Source organism: Carettochelys insculpta, chromosome 8 (assembly GCF_033958435.1).
Source record: "Carettochelys insculpta isolate YL-2023 chromosome 8, ASM3395843v1, whole genome shotgun sequence".
In the NCBI taxonomy this organism is placed as follows: Eukaryota; Metazoa; Chordata; order Testudines; family Carettochelyidae; genus Carettochelys; species Carettochelys insculpta.
Genome location: NC_134144.1, coordinates 44,577,151 through 44,597,663, shown reverse-complemented (window position 1 = coordinate 44,597,663; position 20,513 = coordinate 44,577,151). Strand labels below are relative to the sequence as shown.

Sequence of the window (20,513 nt, the reverse complement as noted above, 5' to 3'; positions counted from 1 at the left end):
CCGGTGGCCACTAGATGCAGCTGGGCAGCCAGCCTCATGGCTGCTTGCCACAGTGCTGCTAACCCTGGCCAGGCAGCTCGGTTTATGGCCACCAGCCCCGACCAAACGTGCTGGTTAACCAAGTATACTGGTCAGCTGAGTGCTGGGTAACACAGTTTTACTTTGTACTATGCAACCATTACAATGACCAGATGATGGAAACTTCCAGAGAATGTCTTTGTGTAAAATCAATGTTAGTAAAATTATATTCAATAGCTGACATTTCAAAACACAGTTGAGAATTTTTAAATATTTTGAATACATTTGGTCTTGGATTACAGTAGCAGCTGCTTCAGGCATGAAGAGTTAATGCTAACCATGGCACAGAGTGTTTTCTCACTTGACACTTTTTTCTTGGAAGTATTTTAATGTGTGTTGCTAAAATAGTTACGCTAGAAAGAGTATGTGAAAAGCTGAAACAGAATCTGAAAGTTCAGTCCATTTCAATACTTTAAACTAGTGAGCCAATACTTGCAGGAAAAGAGCGCGTTGTCAAGTGGTGTAACACTTCCCAATTTTCTTCAAATTAGCCATTTTTTAGAGTGGGCAGGGGAAATGGTTATGGGAGATGAACTCTCATAATGTTAACAGCACTTCAAACAACCCCGGAACAATCTACTTGTAAAACCTGTCCACGTTTGCAGAAAACCTGGTAAACTCTTCAGCCTTGTTCTCGATGTGTGACTTCTTGTTTTGTTAAATTGAAACAATGGTCTGCTTTCCTCTTATCTCCTGTTTTAATTTTAACTTGTGCTATGGTAATTGTGTGATAACATATAGTTTACCTCAAAATTCCAGACAAAAATGCCACAGTTACCCAGGGCATTCTGGTACAAGATGACTTTAACTAAACAACAGATGTATTGAGATAATCAAAGTAATTTTAATAAAGACAAAATATCAAAACAAAATAAGCATAAAAGCAGCATGCAAGGAGAACTTAAGATAAAATAGCAAAATGAGACCCAGGGAGCCACAATGACAACTATTTTCTGTTACTGGAAGTAAAATATAAGCTGGGGATTTGGTGGGGTTTTATAAACATTATTGTGAATTACTGTTTTAAAAATCTATTAAGAGTTCAACACAGCAGATCTCAAACTACTAGTTTAAACCATATTAAAATTAAGCATGGTTGCACTTTTTCCAGAGGTTGAAAACTTATTAAAAGGGGTCTTAATAATCATTCAATTTCTAGGGCAGTTTAGGACTGCTGACTCGACTAATAAACTTGATTAACACAGTAGTGGAGTAGATGCTCAAATATAAAACTACCAACCATAACATATATATTATATATATGAAATATATGCATATTATGTATACATGTGTATATATAATATGTAGTGACTACATCCACTGAACTACTTTTTAAAATCTTTCTCTGGTAAATATTTCTAACACTGTTATCTGTAGCAGATAGTTTATATTCATCGTTATGGACTATCTTAGTACAAACATGAAATCTACGAGCCAAAGTTAATCTAGTAAATGACGCTATAAATGACTGTTAGTGTGTAATTTTTTTAAATGTGACATTAACTTAAGTGTTGCTTTTGCACAGGTTTTTACAACGTGTTCTACTTTGGTGAACTTCATGAACACGAAGTCCTTGTTTTCTGCTGACAGGCATGTAAGATCTTTTTAGTGCTTATCCTGCTTCTTTCTGTATACTGTACTCCTAATATCCAGTCAGATATTAGTAATTTTTAAAGTTTTTTTTTGTATAAAAGAAGTTTCTTTTAGTAATTGAAGAAGTCTCGTATAATGTGTATTTGATGAACACTGGTGAATTATAACTCAAGTGAACTCTAGATAGTGCATTCTTTTCTATAGTTGTCATGTATGACTGCATTTCCTGTATAATTACCTAAGTATTTTAGACTTTATAATGAAACAAGAGCAAACACACATTATGAAAATTGACATCTAAAATAGCAATCTTTTATTTATTAAAAAGGTTAGTTCTTGCAGGTCTTAATTTTTTTCAACTTAATAAAATGCAGCATTTGAAAGGATTTAGCTAAATTGATTAGTGAACGTTTGTTTTAAAACACTCATTTTAGCTTTGTGAAAATCTGTTTCAAAATACAAGGTAAAAAGTTTAGTTCATTTAAGTCTTAAAGTTTTGATGTGGTCTGGTAGAACATGTTTGATGTTGATTGTGTCCAGAAAAAATGGTTTTCTCTACTGTTAACTTCTGCCTTTTTTCGTTTTTATAAAAAACTTAATTTAAATGTATGTGTGTAACAATATAGTAGCTCTGCACAAATGATGTGACCAGCTTCTATAGGGAAAAGTCATGGTTTTAGACGGACATTATTGAGTTCAAATTTATGTGGGAGAGTTTGGATAATAGGATGTGTTCTGTGTGTCTTTGTAAACTCTTACCCTTCTGGCTGTAAAATTTAAGATTTGAAAATAACACCCTCCATAACTAGGAATTCTGTTTTTTACCAGCTATGTAAGGATCACAATATATAAAAGAATACTGTATACAGCAAAGAGCTTTGATCCCAAGACAGTCTCTCTACTCAGGCTCTCATCTTTATTGTGGTGAAGTCATTTTTAAAGGTGATGGGACATATAGCATGGAAATAAGTGAAACACACATGGCCATATTTTCAACTTGTATAAAGAGGCATTGCTTAGTTAAAATCAATAGACAGGTGACACTTTAAATCAACTGAGGATTTCACCCAAAGAGATTTGTGGTGCTCAAATTACCAGACAGAGCCAGGATATGTTTTGAAAGCAATTTAATAAAGTGAGGGATTTCCATGTAGAAGGTAATTTTCGAGATGCCTAGAAAACACTTGAAGTCTGGAGTCTCACAACGTAATACATATAGCGGTATAATTCCTCTAAAGAGCTCACCGATCTGTAGTGTGAACATCTCTGAGATGGAAATTCTTTGTACTAGTTCTTTTGCAAATTTGCACAGATGAAAGTTAGTCTTCTTCAGTGCAAGGAAAAGTAAACTAGATGCCTCTAGTACTAGAGGCATTAACAACTAATTACAGCTCTGGATTACGAATAAAGTCTCCAGGATTTTCTTCTTGTGTGATATTAGATAAATCTGTTAATCCCACTTTACTCACTTTTTAAACTAAGCATAATTCATTGCCTCCTATGGATGTTTAAAAGCTTAATTCATTGGTTATTTGTTAGTATTTTCATATCCCTAACTGCACATAGCACTAGAAGTACAAAACATTTATTGTTAGAAATAAGATCTTGTAACTAATGCTTATCACTAGTATGATTTAATATTTGGGGCTGACCCAGAATGGTTTGATTAAGCTGTTTAATGTGAAACAAAATCTTACCCATAGTTCTAAGTAATTATAAATGTTCAGATGCTTTTAATCTGTACTATAGACTCTGATCTACAGTTTTTGCAAAAAGTGCTGAAAAGCCTCCCTGCTAATTCTTTAAAGTCTCAACTATTTCTGTGCTACCGAACCCAATCAAGCTTAAATTAATTGTGCTGCCACTGTTTTATATTATTGATGCAGAAACCAGGAAGCAAATGAAACAAAATTATCTTGCTGTTGGTCCTTATAAATTCAAATAATTAAAATTGTGTTCCAGTACGTAAAAAGAGGGAGAAAATATTGACTTTTACAGTTGTGCCAACCACAGGCATATATTTTTGTATTTTTTAAATGGAAAGTACTGCATGGATTTCAATATTCTTGTTCATTATCAAGTCCTTTTATAGAAGAAATTTTTAGAAAGACACCAACAATTGTCACTGGGAAGAGGAAAAGAAATGTTAAATATGGCATCATCGTGGAGACTTCATGTGCCAGTAGTGTTAAAATGGTGATGTAAAACTGCCAATATAATATAGGCAGTCTGACCCTGTGAAAGCCAGTTTGAATGCTGCTTTTTTTGAGATAGAAGAGAGATGTCTAATATACCTTCTCTATGCCTTTCATTATTATGTATCTCTTTTCTAATGTGGAGTCCCAGTTCGTAATTTCCATTCATATGCAAAGTTTTTTCTGTTCCTCAAATCATGTTCATCACTCATCGCCAAATCTTTTAATTAAGAAGTATCCTTTTAAGATAAGATGAACATAGTAGTCCAGGGGACCAGTGCTTTTATATGAACGACATTTTACAAAGATTCTCCATTGTAATGCATTCACTGGTGCTTGTTAGGAAGAGGTATGCCCCAATGCTGAGCGGTCTTTTTCCTGGGTTGTTAGTTAATTTTAAAATCTAGTAAAATGTATGTGTAACCTGAAATTATTTGGATCAAAATGAGTTAGCTTGCATTTGTCTGTTTTCCTTTTTGTTGCCCCGTCACTTTATCCTAGTTCAGTGGTTCTCAAACTTTTTGGCTTGCAGCTCACCCTTATCAAAATAAACCTTCCTGTGGACCACCAGCCAGCCACCCATGATGACAAAATGCATTTGCTTCTCTCTAAATACCCTAAATACTAAATTATCCATATTTGTCTATTGGAGCATGAAAATGTGGATACACAGCTGTAACATGGCGGGGGAGCAGGGCTGGAGAGCCAGGGAGGGCTCCCTGCTTCAGAGTGTGGGGAGAGCAAGTCTCTAGCTTGTGGCCATCCTGCAAGATGATCATGGACCACACTTTGAGAACCACTGCCCTAGTTGTTGATGTTCATGTATGGTTCTTCAGTCTTCACTGGTCTTGATTTAATCCAAATGAATGTCACCTCTACTAATTTTATTAAAGCTCTGTAAAAGGAGGTGAAGTGACACAGTAAAATTTGAACACTCATGCTAGCATAGAGAGAGATGTGGCATTGTACCGTTTAATAGTTCTTAGTAGAGAAGCTTTAACAATGTCAAGTACACCTTAGGTCTGATTTATAGATTGATTTGCTGAATAGTCAGCCATCATTAGAACTGATGAAAGTTTGCACACAGTTTATCTAAGTGGCAATTCGGTAATAAACCTGTGATTATTTTAAAACCCTTTATTCTCTAAGGCTGCATCTACACAGGCAGCTTCAGTTGACAGAACAGCCCTTTTGTAGACAAAACTCGCAGAGCATCTACATGGCTAAAGTGCTCTGCAGTGAGTTTGTCAACAAAACTTAGCTGTTCAGTTGACAGCATTATCCCTGTTCCTGATCAGGAATAGTGCCTTTGTTGACAGAGTGCCCGTGTAGACAGTTTTGTCGACATAGGCTTCTGGTTCCCTGCGTAGCCTTGTTTGCAGAGCTTCCAGTCAGCCATTCTGTCAAGAGAGGGAAGGGCAGTGTGGCTGCTCTCTGTCAATAGAGCAGATTGCTTTTTCGATCCGCTTTATGTGGAGATGCAATCTGCCGACAGAGGTAGTGCCAATGTTTCTCTGTCAACAGTGACTTCTATCGACAGAGACTGCCCGTGTAGCTGTAGCCTAAAATGCTTCTCATGATTTTGGCCTCAACATCCAGTACCTGTTATCTTGTGCTGGTTATTATTTGGTAGTAGATACAGTACATCTTAGCTTTTCAAATAAGATCAGTGGGAGAGGAGAAGAGTTGATTTTTCACTTGTTTTAAATTTATATTCATAGCCTGCATATACAGAATTTTTGCATTCTAGATTTTCTGCACCTCATGCATACATCCTGAAGAACCATACTGTTTCACCAGAAGACTAGGAGTGAACTAAACAGGATTGTGTTTTGCAGTTCTTGAAGTAGTTAAACCATAAACGAATAGGTTCTGGATCAGTAGATGATGTCATCGGTAGATGAGGTCATTTGAAAAGCTAAGATATCTGAATCATTCAGTAATATGAAACCTGTGGGGAAAATCTCACTTGAGCAGAAACAAGCATGACTTGCATAAACGATCTCTTTACACATGCTACAACTACAAGCTACAAATTCAACACCACTGAGCATCTGAGTTTGATCTTTGTGTAAGGTTTTTATGCTCTCCCAAGGGATAGTTTTTCCTGTAAGGTTCTTCAAAAGCTGATAATGGCATACTCTTGCTATAAATATAAAACACTGCAGACTGTTTATAAAGCTTATTCTTTCTTTGCAATGAATTTGGAATCACTGAAAGATAATTAAGCTCTAACATATTTAGTATCATTCTCTTTCTAGTCCACATCTAATGTAAATATAAATAAAATAATTTATGGGAGGATTTGTTCAGTAACTGAAGGGATTGAGAGGAAATTTAATGAGCAGAAACTGAAAACTTCTCCCTTACTGTCTGTCATGGTGGCGTTTGCATCCTTACCTTAAGTATATATGTCTCAGTGAAGATGTAGTTTAAAGTAGACTTTTCAAATGGGCATTTCTGAAACTGGGTGGACAGGTCTATATCCTTCATCTTACCTGACGCTTAATTTCATCCAAAGCTTGTTTGTGTGTAGTGTATGTGTGCTACAGCTAATCTAAAAACACAGTAGAATAAGTCTCTTGTGTTGAGGAATTGATTCTGAAAGTTTCTTCCCCATTCATAACACTCAAATTGATAGTGCTTCGCAATTGAACTGAAAGTTTATAATATATCAGAATTAAATAGCTGATATCAAATTGCCCCTCTTTTCTTCTGCAGACTAAACAAGCCCAAATCCCTTAGCCTCTTCTCCTAGGTCATGTGCTCCAGCCCCCTAATCTTTTGGTTGTCCTTCGCTGAACCCTCTCCAATACATCCACATGCACATGAACTACATGCAATACTCCAGATTTGCCCTCTCCAGTGCCAAATAAAGGGGAATAATTTCTCTATTTCAGCTGGAAATGTTCCTCCTAATGCATCTAAATATGCAATTAGTCTTCATGGCCACAAGACAACACTGTTGATTCATATCCAGCATGACATCCACTGTAATCCCTGGGTCCTTTTCTGCTGCACTGCTACTTGGCCAGTCGATCCCCAGCCTGTAACAAAGCTTAGGATTCTTCTGTCTCAAATGCAGAACTTTGCACTTGTCCTAGTTAAACCTCATTAGATCTCTTTTGACCCAATCCTCTCCTTTCCATTTTGTCTGTGTGTATGTTGTAGTATTGAGTCAAAATATATGTCAGTGTTAGTACTTCTTGTCAATCAAAATTGTAATCTGATCAATGAAAGAGGGCCAGTTATTTTGGTATGCTAGTGGGAAGTGGGGGATAGGTTTAGGAGATCAAATAAGAAAGACCAAGTTAAAAATTACTTAGAAAAGTTAAATATCTGAAAGTCACCACGCTCTGATGGAAATCCAGCTTAGAATACTCAGAGCTGATAGAAGAGGTATCTGAGCCTTTAGTTATCTTTGAAAAGTCATGGAAGTCCGGGGAGATTCCAGAAAATTGGAAAAGGGTAATATAGTGCCCATCGATTAAAAAGAGGAATATGAGCAAACCAGGGAATTTCAGACCCATCAGTTTAACTTCTGTGCCAAGAAAGATAATGGAGCAAGTGATCAAGGAATTCATCTCCAAACATCTGGAAGGAAATAAGTGATAAGTAACAGTCAGCATGGATTTGTCTGGCAGCTTTCTTTCATAGGATAATAAGTCTTGTGGATAAGGGAGAAACAGTGGATGTGGTATACCTAGACTTTAGTAAGGCATTTGATATGGTCTTGCATGGTCTTCTGATCAACAAACTGGGCAAATACAACTTAGATGGGGGTACTATACAGTGGGTACATAACTGACTAGATAATCCTTCTCAGAGGGTAGTTATTCATGGTTCACAATCATGCTGGAAGGGTGTAATAAGTGGGGTTCCCCAGAGATTTGTTTGGGAACTGGCTCTATTCAATATCCTCATCAACAAAATAGATTTTGGCATAGGGAGTACACTTCGTAAATTTGCAGATGATACCAAGCTGGGAGGATCATAATTCAAAATGATCTGGACAAACTGGAGAAATGGTTTGAGTTGAATAGTATAAAGTTTAATAAGGACAAATGCAAAGTACTTCACTTAGAAAGGAGCAATAAGTTTCACACATACAAAATGGGAAGTGACTGTCTTGCAAGGAGTACTGCAGAAAGGGATCTAAGGGTCATAGTGGACCACAAGCTAAATATGAGTCGGTGTGATGCTGTTGTGAAAAAAAGCAAATACGATTCTGGGATGTATTAACTGGAGTATTATGAGCAAGACATGAGAAGCCATTCTTCAGCTCTGTGCTGATTAGGCTTCATTTGGAGTTTTGTGTCCAGTTTTGGGCACTACATTTCAGGAAAGATGTGGAGAATTGGAGACTGTCCAGAGAAGAGCAACAAGAATGATTAAAGGTCTAGAGAACATTAGCTGTAAGAAAAGACTGAAAAATTTGGGCCTGTTAATTAAGAAAACAAAAAGACTGAGAGGGGACACCAAAGCAATTTACAAGTATCTGAAAGAGTGTTACAAGGAGGAGGGAGAAAAATTGTTCTTCTTAGCCTCTGAAGATAGGATAAAAAGCAATGTGCTTAAACTGCAGCCGGAAAGATTTAGGCTGAACATTAGGAAAATTTCCTAACTGCCAGAGTGGTTAAACACTGAACTAGGTTGCCTAGGGAGGTTGTGGAATTTCCATCACTGGAGATATTTAAGAGCAGGTTAGAAAGACATCTATCGGGGTGGTCTGTATCAGCGTTTCCCAAAGTGTGCTCCACGGCCCAGTACCAGTCCTTAGAAATATCAGATTATTGCTCTGTACTATTATTATTGTGAATAAATAATAAACAGTGAAAATTTATTCGTTTTTTTCTTTTTTAAATATGCATCTATAATTTTGGGCTGCAAAAAAAGTACTGGGGGGAAGAAACAGGTCCCTCTATCAAGTTTGGGAATCCCTAATCTAGATGATACTTGGTCCTGCCATGAGCGCAGGGGGCTGGACTCAATGACCACTTCAGGTCCCTTCCAGTTCTATCACCATCAACAACAACAACGGGCTCAGCACTTAATGGTGTCTGATGCCTACCTCACTATTTCCTTCCATCTTTCTCTGTCCAGTGCAGAGTGTCTTAGTTTCTGTAGACTAGCTCCATACCAATTTGCTATATCTACCCATTCTTGGTGGGGTCTTCCTCTCCTGTTCAAACCATCCATTATGCTGAATACCAGGGTCTTCACTTTTTCATTCATTGTTCATTCTGCAGATAATACTGAATAGCTATAACTTCCGTTGTATAACCTGAAATAGGTTGTCTTTCAGGTATATCTTTCTATGTAATTCCTCATTGATGATCTTCTGCATCCATCCTATTCTCAGAATCTTTCTATAACAACTCCTCTCAAATGCCAATATCGCTTTCTTTGAATCTGATTCTATAAACCCATGTTGATTTGCAATAATTGCACTGTCCTCAATTAAGTCTTTATCAAGTCCTGTATTAGTTGCATCATTTTCTTACATAGGAATTGATGCTGGACTGACAAAGCTATAATCGCATGGGCCATCCCATTTACCCTTTTTAAAAAATTACCATGATTGATTTCTTCCATTGTTATGGAACTTCCACACTGCTCTAAAACTTACTGACACTTTTTCATTAACTACAACTTGCATGTGTTAAACTTTCTTATATATCTGTCACAATATATTTTTCATTTTAATCAGTTAAACAGAAAAGTACTCTCTGAAGTTAGTGAATTGAACTGTTTATTCTGATGGTCTCCTTTAAGATTATGGAACTAATAAATCTACTTTTTATCCATAGATCGGTGGAAGAAAATAAGCTGTCCTGCTTTCTCAGTTTCTAATTAATTTCTTAATTTTGAATGAACTCAACTCTGTTATTCTAGATTAATAAATTGGAATGAAGAATGTAATCTTACTGCATCTGCAGATGAGTTCACTGCTGTCAGAAGCTGGTTTAACACTTCAATAAATCAGTTTTCAGGTGCTTATCCAGTGACTTCCATCATTGCAATGGTCTGGCTTTCTTTAGACCTTGACAGCAAGCATGTACAACTCAATGTTGTTTTTCATGTTTAATTTGATAGGTTATAATTTTAGGCCTCAACATAGGTTGTCAGTTTCAAACATAATTTTAAATTTATTTTTTAAATATAAGCCTGTATTTCATACAAATAAAAACCTGATTTTAAATTTAAAAAACATAAATTTTTAAAGTTATCGGGCTTTCTGTATTTTTGTTAACTCACTGTGAGCTATTTGAAAGGGAGAAGTTTTTGTATTTCCAGAATTATAAACAGATGTGTACCAGTATAAAAGAATCAACAGTCAGTGCACTCACTGGTCATGGTGAGCTCCCAGGGGAAGGGAGGAAAATAGTCTTTTCTGTATAGATCCAAAAGAATTAAACAAATACATGAAAAGGGAAAATGTTCCATAACTTACAAGGAAAGAAATATTGGGACAATGTTTTGGCAAACTTTAAGTATTTTCTACATTGGATATGTCATCAGGGTTCTAGCAGGTTACCTTAGAAAACCAATGCTTGTTGATACATATTCAACACCTTCTTTATGGAAAACTAATGACAACTTATAAATTCTGGAAATAACATTCCTGTGATGAAAATAAACACTGTAAGGGGCACAGGTAGATCTCAGCAAAATTGAGAATGGATTCTATAAAGACAAGGAAGGGTATACAGATCCCTTGGAATGGTGAATTTTGTGCCTAATCTAACTGCCCAAACCAGCAACTTGACAGCAAAGATATGAGATGCTACTCTTCATAAGGAGCTGGGGAAGCTGAACTTTTTAGAGGTCCCATTACTGAGGTAATATAGCTGCAGGTAGGAAGGTGTTAGTTCAGTTTTTTCACAACATTATGATGAAGTCTAGAGACCTGTGGTGGATGCATTTCAGTTTCTAGTAAAATCTAGTATGCTCAAAAGGAGAATGACCCTTTGGCCTTAATTTATGCATGTAAAAAGTTTAATGTTTTTATTAATGGGAGCCCAGTGTTAAGCTGCAACTAACCACAAACACTTAATGCCATTACCAAGTGGAGCCTGGTAATTCCCTTACCCCTAGAATAGAGATCTTTTTGTCAGTTGAAAATGTATCATTTGCAATTTGAATACAAACCCAGGAGGAGTAGGTGATACAAGAGATGTTCCCACCCCTGCAACTATCAGGAGCTACTGACCCTAGGGAAAAAAAAATAGATGACTACACATGGAGGTGGAGGGGGATTGAACAGAGGGCCAGGGCTTTCCTGGGAGTGGGGCAAGCCTAGCACTCATGGTTCCAGCCCTGTGGAGGGGCATGGCCAGAAATGAGGGGTTCAGGATGCAGGAGGGGACTCTGGGATGAGGAGAGGAATTGGGAGTATGGGAGGGATGAGGGTTCCCGATGGGAATGCAGGAGAGGGCTCCAGGCTGGGGCCAAGGATTTGGACTGCAGGAATGGGTTCAGGGCTGGGGTGGGGATGCTGGTCCTGGGAGTGAGTTGAGGTGCAGGAGAAGGTGCTAAGATGGGACAGAGATAAGGGGAGCAGACACCTGGGCTCTACAGGTACAAATTAAGTGGTGGGTCTGAGGTTCCCCACTCTTGTTGCAGAGCCCTGCCCTTTTTTTATAAAGTACCCCTTTTTCAAAAAAAAAAAAATATTCCCAGACTTCTCTCATGTACGCCTAAGGGTATGTGTACCACCGGTTGAGAAATATGATCCTAAGGTTATCTGAGGTCTTGAAACAAGTGCCATTCAACCCTTCCAAATTGCTGTACACTTTACAGGAGTCAGATTTGTTTTGCATACTGCCAAGTTATGCCTCACTTAAACTACTTACTTGCAAAACTACCACAGAAGACTAGTACTGAAAACTCACTGACTTCCTACCATCTTACTATCAAATAAATGAATTGGAATAGGAATATTGTAGTTACATTTCAGTGCAAGTCATACGAAGCCACAGAAACAAGTCATTGTCTGAATGAACTTTCAGATTGTACTGACTTTACCAATATTTTTTTTTTATGTAGCCTGTTTGTAAAACTAGGCAAATATCTAGATAAGTTGATATACCTCCCGGAAAGATCTTGGTGTACCTCCAAGGTACTTGTAGCCCTGGTTGAGAAACATTGCTGTAGAGCATTTGACAAAAATGCAGTGGATTAAAGTCCAGAGCTCTAACTGTGCATATTAATTTGATTTAAATCTAAACAATTGTTTTTGACAGTCATAGGTTACATTCCCATTTCACTTACCAATTTAGTCACTTCAATAATTGATGTCCTGGATGACCTAGAAAGGTTCAGAGTATTCCCATCCACCTCCCTCAATTTGCAGATAATTTGTGCTGTTTCTCTTGTGCATGTATTTAATATAAAGCAGCATGCATTTTAAAATAAAAATAATCTGTCCCATCTCAGATAAAATGTGGACAGTGATCAACAGAGCTGAGTCTCAAGATGAGGCTGTATGAATGTAATTAAGCATGTAATTAAGGTTCCAAGCCCTATACACTCTTTTGCGGGGAGCACTCAGTTCTAGATGTGATTGTCTTTAAAGGCACCAAAATAGTGATCCCCAAAGTGTTAAAGAAAAACTTATGTTAAGATACATAAGATCATTTCAGGGACTGAAAAATCTAAGAAAAGCTAGATGTATTTTATACTGATCTCAAATGCAAATTGACACTGAGAAGGTTGTCAAGACTTGTGAATATACCAAATATACCAAGCCTTATGTATATACCAAGTCAAGCAAACCCATGTTGGTTACACAAGCAAAATGTTCCCCTTGAGCAAAGTACATTCAAATTTGTTTGTTGACTAGAAAAAGAATGAGCTTGTTCTACACCATTACTCTCATTTTCTGTTTGATACTAGAAGATACTGGCTGCAAATTAAGTAATTGTGTATTTTGAATGTATTTTTAGTAGACATGGTACATTTGACATAGCAATGCCTGACAATGGGCCATAGTTTTTGTGGCTGAGAGTTTAGGCAACTTGCAACGGTATTTGGATTTAGGACCTTATCATTCCAAGTGATTAGTGGGAAACAGAATCAAAATAACAAAATGCCTCCTAAAATGCAGCAGAATTGAACAAGCACTCTTTCTGTAAATTCCCAACTAGCTCTATTTACTGTTAAGTTTATCAGTTTTGTTACACAACCTCCTTTAATAACACCTTAATCTGGGACAGTTCTTCAGATTTGTCACCTAAAAAGAGTGGCTCAGGTTTGGGAATCTCCCTAACATCTTCATCCATGAAGACCAAAGTCAAGAATTCAGTTAGTTTCTTTACAATGACCTTATCTTTGAATGCACCTTTAGCATCTCAATCATCTAGTGGCTCCACTGATTGTTTAGCAGGCTTTCTACTTCTGATGTACTCAAAAACATTTTATTTCTTTTTTGAGAATTTGGCTCTCTAGTCTTCTGGGTTTGGCTAGCTGTTCTGCCTTATTTTGGAGCAGAGACTCGCACCTTTCACTTCAGTCACCTACATCCCAGTTGTATGTCCTCACCACTGGGCTATGGAGCAGGTGAGAGGGCTGTCTCTCTTGGTTTGTTCAGAAATTTCATCCGGGGTCTGCAGTACCTCCCAACAAGAGCTTTGTTCTGTTAAAAAGTTTGTGCTGATTGTATTGTCATTTTCCAATAAAAATTGTCAAAAAATTCCTGACTGCCTCATTTTAAATAACTGTTCCTAACCTGTTTAAAGGAAAAAGGCAAAAACAAATGACATACGTGGTGTTACCAAAAGGGTTATTTTTCTTTTTTCCCCACCCTTTCCAGCAAGTCTTCCCTCCCCCCGTAACTCCCACCTTTTAAGATTGGGCAACGCACAGAAGGTTATTACTGGACTTGTGGGCTTGGGGATGACCAGTTACATTGGGGCTATTGATGGAGCACTTGCCTATTCTTTAACTGCCCACTACCATCAGGCCTCGGTTTACCAATAAAAAGGATTATTTTTCTAATATTAATCTGGAGTGGCCCATACCACTAAGACAGGGCTCAGCAACCAAAATATTAAGAGTTGTCACATTTTTCAAATTCGGTTAAAAAAAACTCCAAGAGCTGCAGTGCATCTTAATAAGACTTTATTAGCAGCATGCTCAAAACACTGATACACTATCATATCGCACAATGCACTGCACATATTAAAGAGGGAGTTGTCCAATGTTTAGATATGAGTTGTTCATTGTTTTGGACATTCACTATAATAGAAATAATCAGGAAGGTTATTCGTTTACTTTGTAACTATAGCATCGGGAGCCACAAAAATGTCTGTAAAGAGCCAGTGCAGATCCCTGTACTAGGATCTTCAAAAACTTTGAGCTCTCCTCTGTAATGCAAAGAGGACATTTGTTCCCGTGTTCTTTATGAACACCGTTTAAACTATATGCTGAGTATTTGCAGAATGACTGTATTTGGAAGACTAAAAGTAGATATAGGATCCTGAGGTGGAGGCTTAGAAATGTCATTGTCTTATGATGGGTGCTTGCTGTCTTTTGTTCAGCCTTGGAGAGCAAGGGAAAGAGCCTTGCAAATGGGCGACAGCATAAGAATGGCCATACTGAGTGAAACCAAAGGTCCATCTAGCCCAGTATCCTGTTGGCTGACAGTAGCCAATACCAGGCGCCCCAGAGGGCGTGGAGTGAACTGAACCAGTAATGACCTCTCTCCTGCCATCCAGCTCCAGCTTCTGACAGACAGAGGTTTGGGACACCCATTTCTGACCCATCCTGGCTAATAGACGTGAATGGACCTAAACTCCATGAACTTACCTAGCTCTTTATTTAAACCCTGTTGTAGTCCTAACCTTCACAGCCTCCTCTGGCAAGGAGTTCCACATTTTGACTATGCATCTGTGTGAAGAACTTCCTTTTATTTGTTTTAAACCTGCTGCTCATTAATTCCATTTGGTGTCCCCTAGTTCTTATATTATGGGAACAAGTAAATTTTTCCCTGTTCACTTTCTCCACACCACTCATAATTTTATATACCTCTATCATATCCCCCTTAGTCTTTTCTTAGCTAAAAAGTCCTAGTCTCTCTCATCTCTCTTCATATGGGACCCGTTCCAAACCCCTGATCATTTTATTTGCTCTTTTCTGAACACTTTTTTAATGCCAATACAGTACGGTCTCAACATTTGCGAGTGTGGCATTCGCAAATTCAATTATTCATGAATGCCACTTCCCCAGTGCTAATGGGGAGCTGCGGCGGCTGTGTGGCTCTGGCCAGTGGCCACCGCTTCCTTGGGGCTCTGGGATCTGGAGCGCTGGCAGCCGCCGCTTCTCCAGGGCCCCCGTATTAATGAAAATCAACACGCGCGAGTGTTTTGAACATGGAACCTTCGTGAATGTTGCGACCCTACTGCATATCTTTTTTTGAGATGAGGTGACCATGTGTGCACAGTGCTCAAGATGTGGGCATATCATGGTTTTATATAAGGGCAATAAGATATTCTCTATCCCTTTTTAAATGATTCCTAACATCCTGGTGGCTTTTTTGACTCCCTCTGCACACTGTGTGAATGTTTTCAGAGAACTATCCACAATGACTCCAAGATCTCTTCACTAGTTTTAGTTAAATTAGCCCCTATCATATTGTATGTATAGTTGGGGATATTTTTTCCTATGTGTATTACTTTACATTTACCCACATTAAATTTCATTTGCCATTTTGTGGCCCAATCACTTAGTTTTGAGATGGGTTGATTTGATAAAAACTTCTAATAATCATAGTAGAGGCTTCTTGAAAATAATGCAAAGACAGAGATCTGGTGAGGAATGTATTGTACTCGTACATCAAATCTGGGTGCCACTTGCAAAAAGACATACACTCCTGGCATAAGAAATTTATCAGCATTATTTCAGTTTTTTAGTGCACTTTGTGGGAATTGTGATAATGCTTGTAATTGTGTATGTTTTGATGTTTTTGTACCTGTAGCTTTTTTGATTATAAGGCTGTGCTTTTCAATGAATTGTGCAAGATGTAGAACGAGAGGTGTAAGCACATTTTCACTACTTCATTAACAAAGAGTTCACCGAGGTCAGCACTGGGAGCTTTAAAAAATATGGAAAGATCAAAAAGCTGTGCAAAGGTAGACCGTTTCAAGGCCTGATGCACCGAGGTGGTTGTTTTGCCTCTATCATCCTTAGCGACTGTGCATGTGAGGTGCTATTTCTCTTATCAGTCCTCTTCATGTTTCCCATCCCTATCCCATGCTAGTGCTATGGAGAAAAAGAAAAAGTTTGTCTGAATTGTAGTTTCTGTCCCAAAACTGATAAAAGTATTACTATCTTTAATTTTGGAATTCTGTTCCTTTTGGCTCTTCCCACTCTTGAGTCACTTTGGAGGTAATAAGACAGTTACATCATTTTCCCCTTTTTTACAAGCCCTCAGATCTGTGGTGTGAGATGAGTGGGAGGAAGGAGTTTGGTTTGCAAACTTGGGGATTATGGATGGGATGTAAATTACCAGGGGGGTAGTGATACCTAACTAAAGAGGGGATGGAAGCAGCAGAAAGGTAATAACTGCACATGAACTTGTAGTGTTTCTGTACTTTGAAGGATGTTAACCTGAGCCATGTCCCCAAAAGCTAGACTACGCTGTTCAAAAACCAATTGGGCAAACCCAAAAGATATGTGGTGATGCTATTTGATAGGTTAGTTCTTCCCAGACTGGTGCAGGCATGGAAGGGAATCAGAAGGTATTTAGGTAGTTCTGAGATGACAGTGTTACAGAAGAACAGCTAAGTTAGAGCTTTTCTCGCATTTCACACCATAAATCAGCATAGTGTGCATGGGAAAATGAGTAACATTCTACAGTAACTCAAAGCATGGCAAAATCCTTTAAAATCTCTTTTCTTTCAGGAAATATCCATGTAGCAAGGTTAGGCAAGTCATCTCATAATGACTCGTGTTTGCTCAAAGCTAAGTGCGTTAATGGCACTGTGAGCGAAGAACTTTTTTTTTTCTACCTCTTTCATTGCTAGAATAAAAGTGCCTTCAGATAGTTTCCCATGTTGTGCTGCCATTATGTTAGAGAGAAGAGAATGTTAACCATGCAGGTGAAAGACAAGCGAGTACCCACATGGGGAATATGGTGGACAGGATAGTATACAGCTAACTGAAGTGGTCTTTCTATTTTTGCGTATTGATGATAGAAATAAAGGTGTAAAGAGTGTGTACAGTCTTCTGAAGCCATTTCAAGTAGTGAGTGGGAATGGCTGTTTGTTCAGCATGGTAGCACCTTCATGGTGCCTGAAACTTAAGTTGTTCCACTCCCTGCCCCCACATTCCATACAGTTTTATTATATTTACGCTCCATACTTACAGGGATTGGTGCCTTCTGGGAACCTGCCTGTGACCTAGATTAATTCTGTGACAGTAATTGAGTGTGCTCCTAGATCTCCATAGCTCTGGACACTGGAGTTCACTTGTTCAACAAGATTGTGCTTTGGAGGATCAGATCAATCAGGGTATCCATTCTCTGATAGCTCTCTGATGGTCTGTGTTATTTAGCAATCCTTTGTTCCAGCCAAAACTCCTTTTCCTTACTGAAGCGTGGGAGAAGTTTCCTGGTTGTGCCCTGTATCCTGAATTTGTCGTGATAGCAGTTTGTATACTTACTCTTTTCTGTCATTCAGAAGTGCTTGAAAAAGCTATCCCCAAAAGGATATTTAAGTTTTGCATCTCAGTACTGGCCCATGGTGAAGAATGAGGAGTGGGGATTGCTTGATCACTGATCAGCAATATGACTTGAATTCAATGGCATCTGGAATCACAAAAGACAGAACCTGGCTTTGGGCCACAATTTAAACCAAGCGGTGATATCTGGGCATAATGAACCCACGATAGTGACAGGCACACCTATAAACACACAGGATCACTAAAGCTAGTCAGCAAAGCGGTATAGGATACCAGTAGGAGGAGCTGGCCAATGGCCAACTGAATGCTTTGGAATGGGTATGCATCTACCTTGCTGAAAGTAAACACATTCCCACATCTCAGCAACACACTTCAAAAGTGCATTTAATAATGCATGTAAAAACAGATGATTCATAACAAAAGAAGTGTCTGTGGACACAAAGCAATTACAATATAAAATAACCCAAATCACCTGCAACAAATTTCAAGTATAAGCAAGCTCCTTTGCTAGAACAACAACAATAATAATAAAAATTGATCCATTTGGTAGCACAGTAATCAAATAGGTTGAATCTAACAAATACGGTCAGTTTCACAGGAGTAAAAGGGAAAGACGAAGTAATGCAAGCCACTGGTTGGACCCTATTCTGTATTAATTCTCTCTACAGGAGCTCGTTTGATGCTACAGAAATTGGCGACTGTTAATCAAGTACTTTTTACCTAAGTGGTAGAACTTCGTCTAGTGAATTGCTGTATGAAGTCACAAATGACAAAGGGATACAGAGGACAAAATTGAAATTTTTTTTTCCTCAGTGGGTTGTTGAAAGCTACTCCTGTTCATAAATCATGCAAGCTTCAATAGAGATGCAGATTCTGAACAGCAGAAAGATGAGTTACATTAGTGTTAAATATACAATATTATTTAGACAACATGGACTGAGATACAGACAGCAAGCTGCTACTACCCAAGTCTGTGGAGTAAAAGCTGTCATACAGCACCATACCAGCCATAAACTCTGTAAATCAGTATTTCTGATCTTTATCGAAAGTGTGGTTTATATTCTGGTTATGATAGGGTCCACAAGGTTCTGACCTGGCTCCTTAGAAGTGGCAACATGTCCCAGCTGCTTCTAACTAGAGGAATGGCCACTGGGCCTCCACATTGCTGCCCCTTCCCTGCAGCACACAGAGTGCTGGCTCTGCAGTTCCTATTGGCCAGGAAGCACAGCCAATAGAAGCTACAGGAGCAGAGCCTATGGCCACAGGCAGCACTCACAGCTGCCTAGCTGCACCTCCACCTAGGAGCAAAAGGGACAGGTCGTCATCACTTGCATAGAGCTGTTAAGGTGAGTACTGCCTGGATCCAACACCGTGAAACTCTTCCCAGGCTCCAAACCTCATAGCCAAATTGCCCCCTCAAGCTCGACCTCCGCACACTCACCTGTACTCCTATCCCCTCCGCCACAGCGCCACCATGCCACCCTCTTGAACTTGAATCCCTTCATTCATGTCCTTAACCCCCATTAAAATATTTGGCTAACTAGCATTCTGCAGCCCACCCATTTTCCTCAACAAGCTGGATAAAAGAGCTTTTACTTTACATGTAGGACCTCCCTAGTCTGGCATTCTCAGGACTTGAGCAATCCCAAATAAGGGAGTTTGCCGGAAGAGAGGAGGTCAAGCCTCTGGGCTTTCCCTGGGGGTTGCCAGGTCAAGCAACACTTATGGCCACTGGCCCCATTCCCTGCCCTCAGGCTGCCAGTGCTCTCAGTTCCCAGCCTACTGGCCAGGCTCTGCTCCCATCTGCCTGAATCCTCAGACTATGCCAGACCTGCTCCACTCCAAGCTCCCACCAACCACAGCCACGGGGGTCCTGTGGTCCAATGGCTCTCTGGTTCAGCAACATGTTGCTAGACCACTGTCCTGGACCAGAGAAATTCAACCTGTATTATCCTGTCTCTTCCTTTTGCTGGTGAGTCAGTCCACATTATCTCTTTTTTTTTTCTTTATTTGTCACAGCTTGCAGACTGACATGTCTAGCCTTCAGTGGGACAGCAGAATTAAACATGCTATGGGGAAAAGCATCACTAAACATTGTTTCTGTTCTCTTCTGAGGTCATGGTGTTTAATGTTGAAGTCTGCCTTATCTAGAAGAATAAAAGGTGGACAAATAGAGCTCAATTTTAATGGAAGTAGAACCTGGAAGTTTTTCTCAGTAATCGGGATTGGCATTTTTAAATGGAAATGAGGTGGCAGGGTTAGTGTGGGAGAGCGTTCAGAGGTTGCTTGGGGAGGCAAGGATATACATGAAATGATTTCAGTGATGCATGACCTTGTGACTTCCTCAAAGCTTTCCTATGAAATGTGCTTCTTGCAGCAGATCCTAGCACAACCTACGCATTGCCCCTTCCATAGGCTTTGGCTCTGTAGCTTTTATCGTCTGGAAACCACAGTCTTGGAGAGCCTGCCTTCCTTCTATATTCCGCACACGTCTGCTTAATTGCTCTTAATTTCTTTAAGGTCTCTGAAATATCACAGACTCTAGTTCACGTATCTGTGAAAGTTCATCTTAGACAAAGTACACTTCTGCCGTGCAGTTGGCCATTATGTATCGGGTATGCATAAAATTAAAGAGGATATATTTAGGAATAATTATTTAACAAGGAAAAATTATTCTTTTAAAAGTGTGAATTTTACAAGAATTACAAAGTGAAGGGGGGAAAAACACATTCAAGATCTATATCAGTTCTAATCAGCTAACGTTTTACAGGAGTTCTTGTACACTTTATCCAAAATGCTCTGCAACAAGCCCTCTTTTCTGAAGATTATACAGTAAAAGTAAGCTTCTTGTATGCATCTTCCATTTCTTATACCTTATTATGCAGACAATTCTTTTTCCTTTAAGTAGGAGTTAAAAGTTGAATGAGCATATAATCGTTAGGCAGGAAAGAGCTGATGTTATTAAAC

The 20,513-nt window shown here is 38.7% G+C and overlaps 1 protein-coding gene across 7 annotated transcripts in view; it reads left to right on the top strand.

The window, feature by feature from the left end:
• PKP4 (plakophilin 4) overlaps positions 1-20,513 on the top strand; it is a 236,635-nt gene that overhangs the window by 34,073 nt on the left and 182,049 nt on the right. For 4 of the 7 annotated variants that reach the window (XM_075002033.1, XM_075002034.1, XM_075002028.1 and 1 more), the window contains exon 2: positions 1,604-1,672. The exons of 2 other annotated variants lie outside the window; for them this stretch is intronic. The gene's annotated coding sequence lies outside the window, so the exon portion shown is untranslated. The remainder of the gene's footprint in view (positions 1-1,603; positions 1,673-20,513) is intronic. One more of the 7 variants, XM_075002029.1, reaches the window with a different exon arrangement.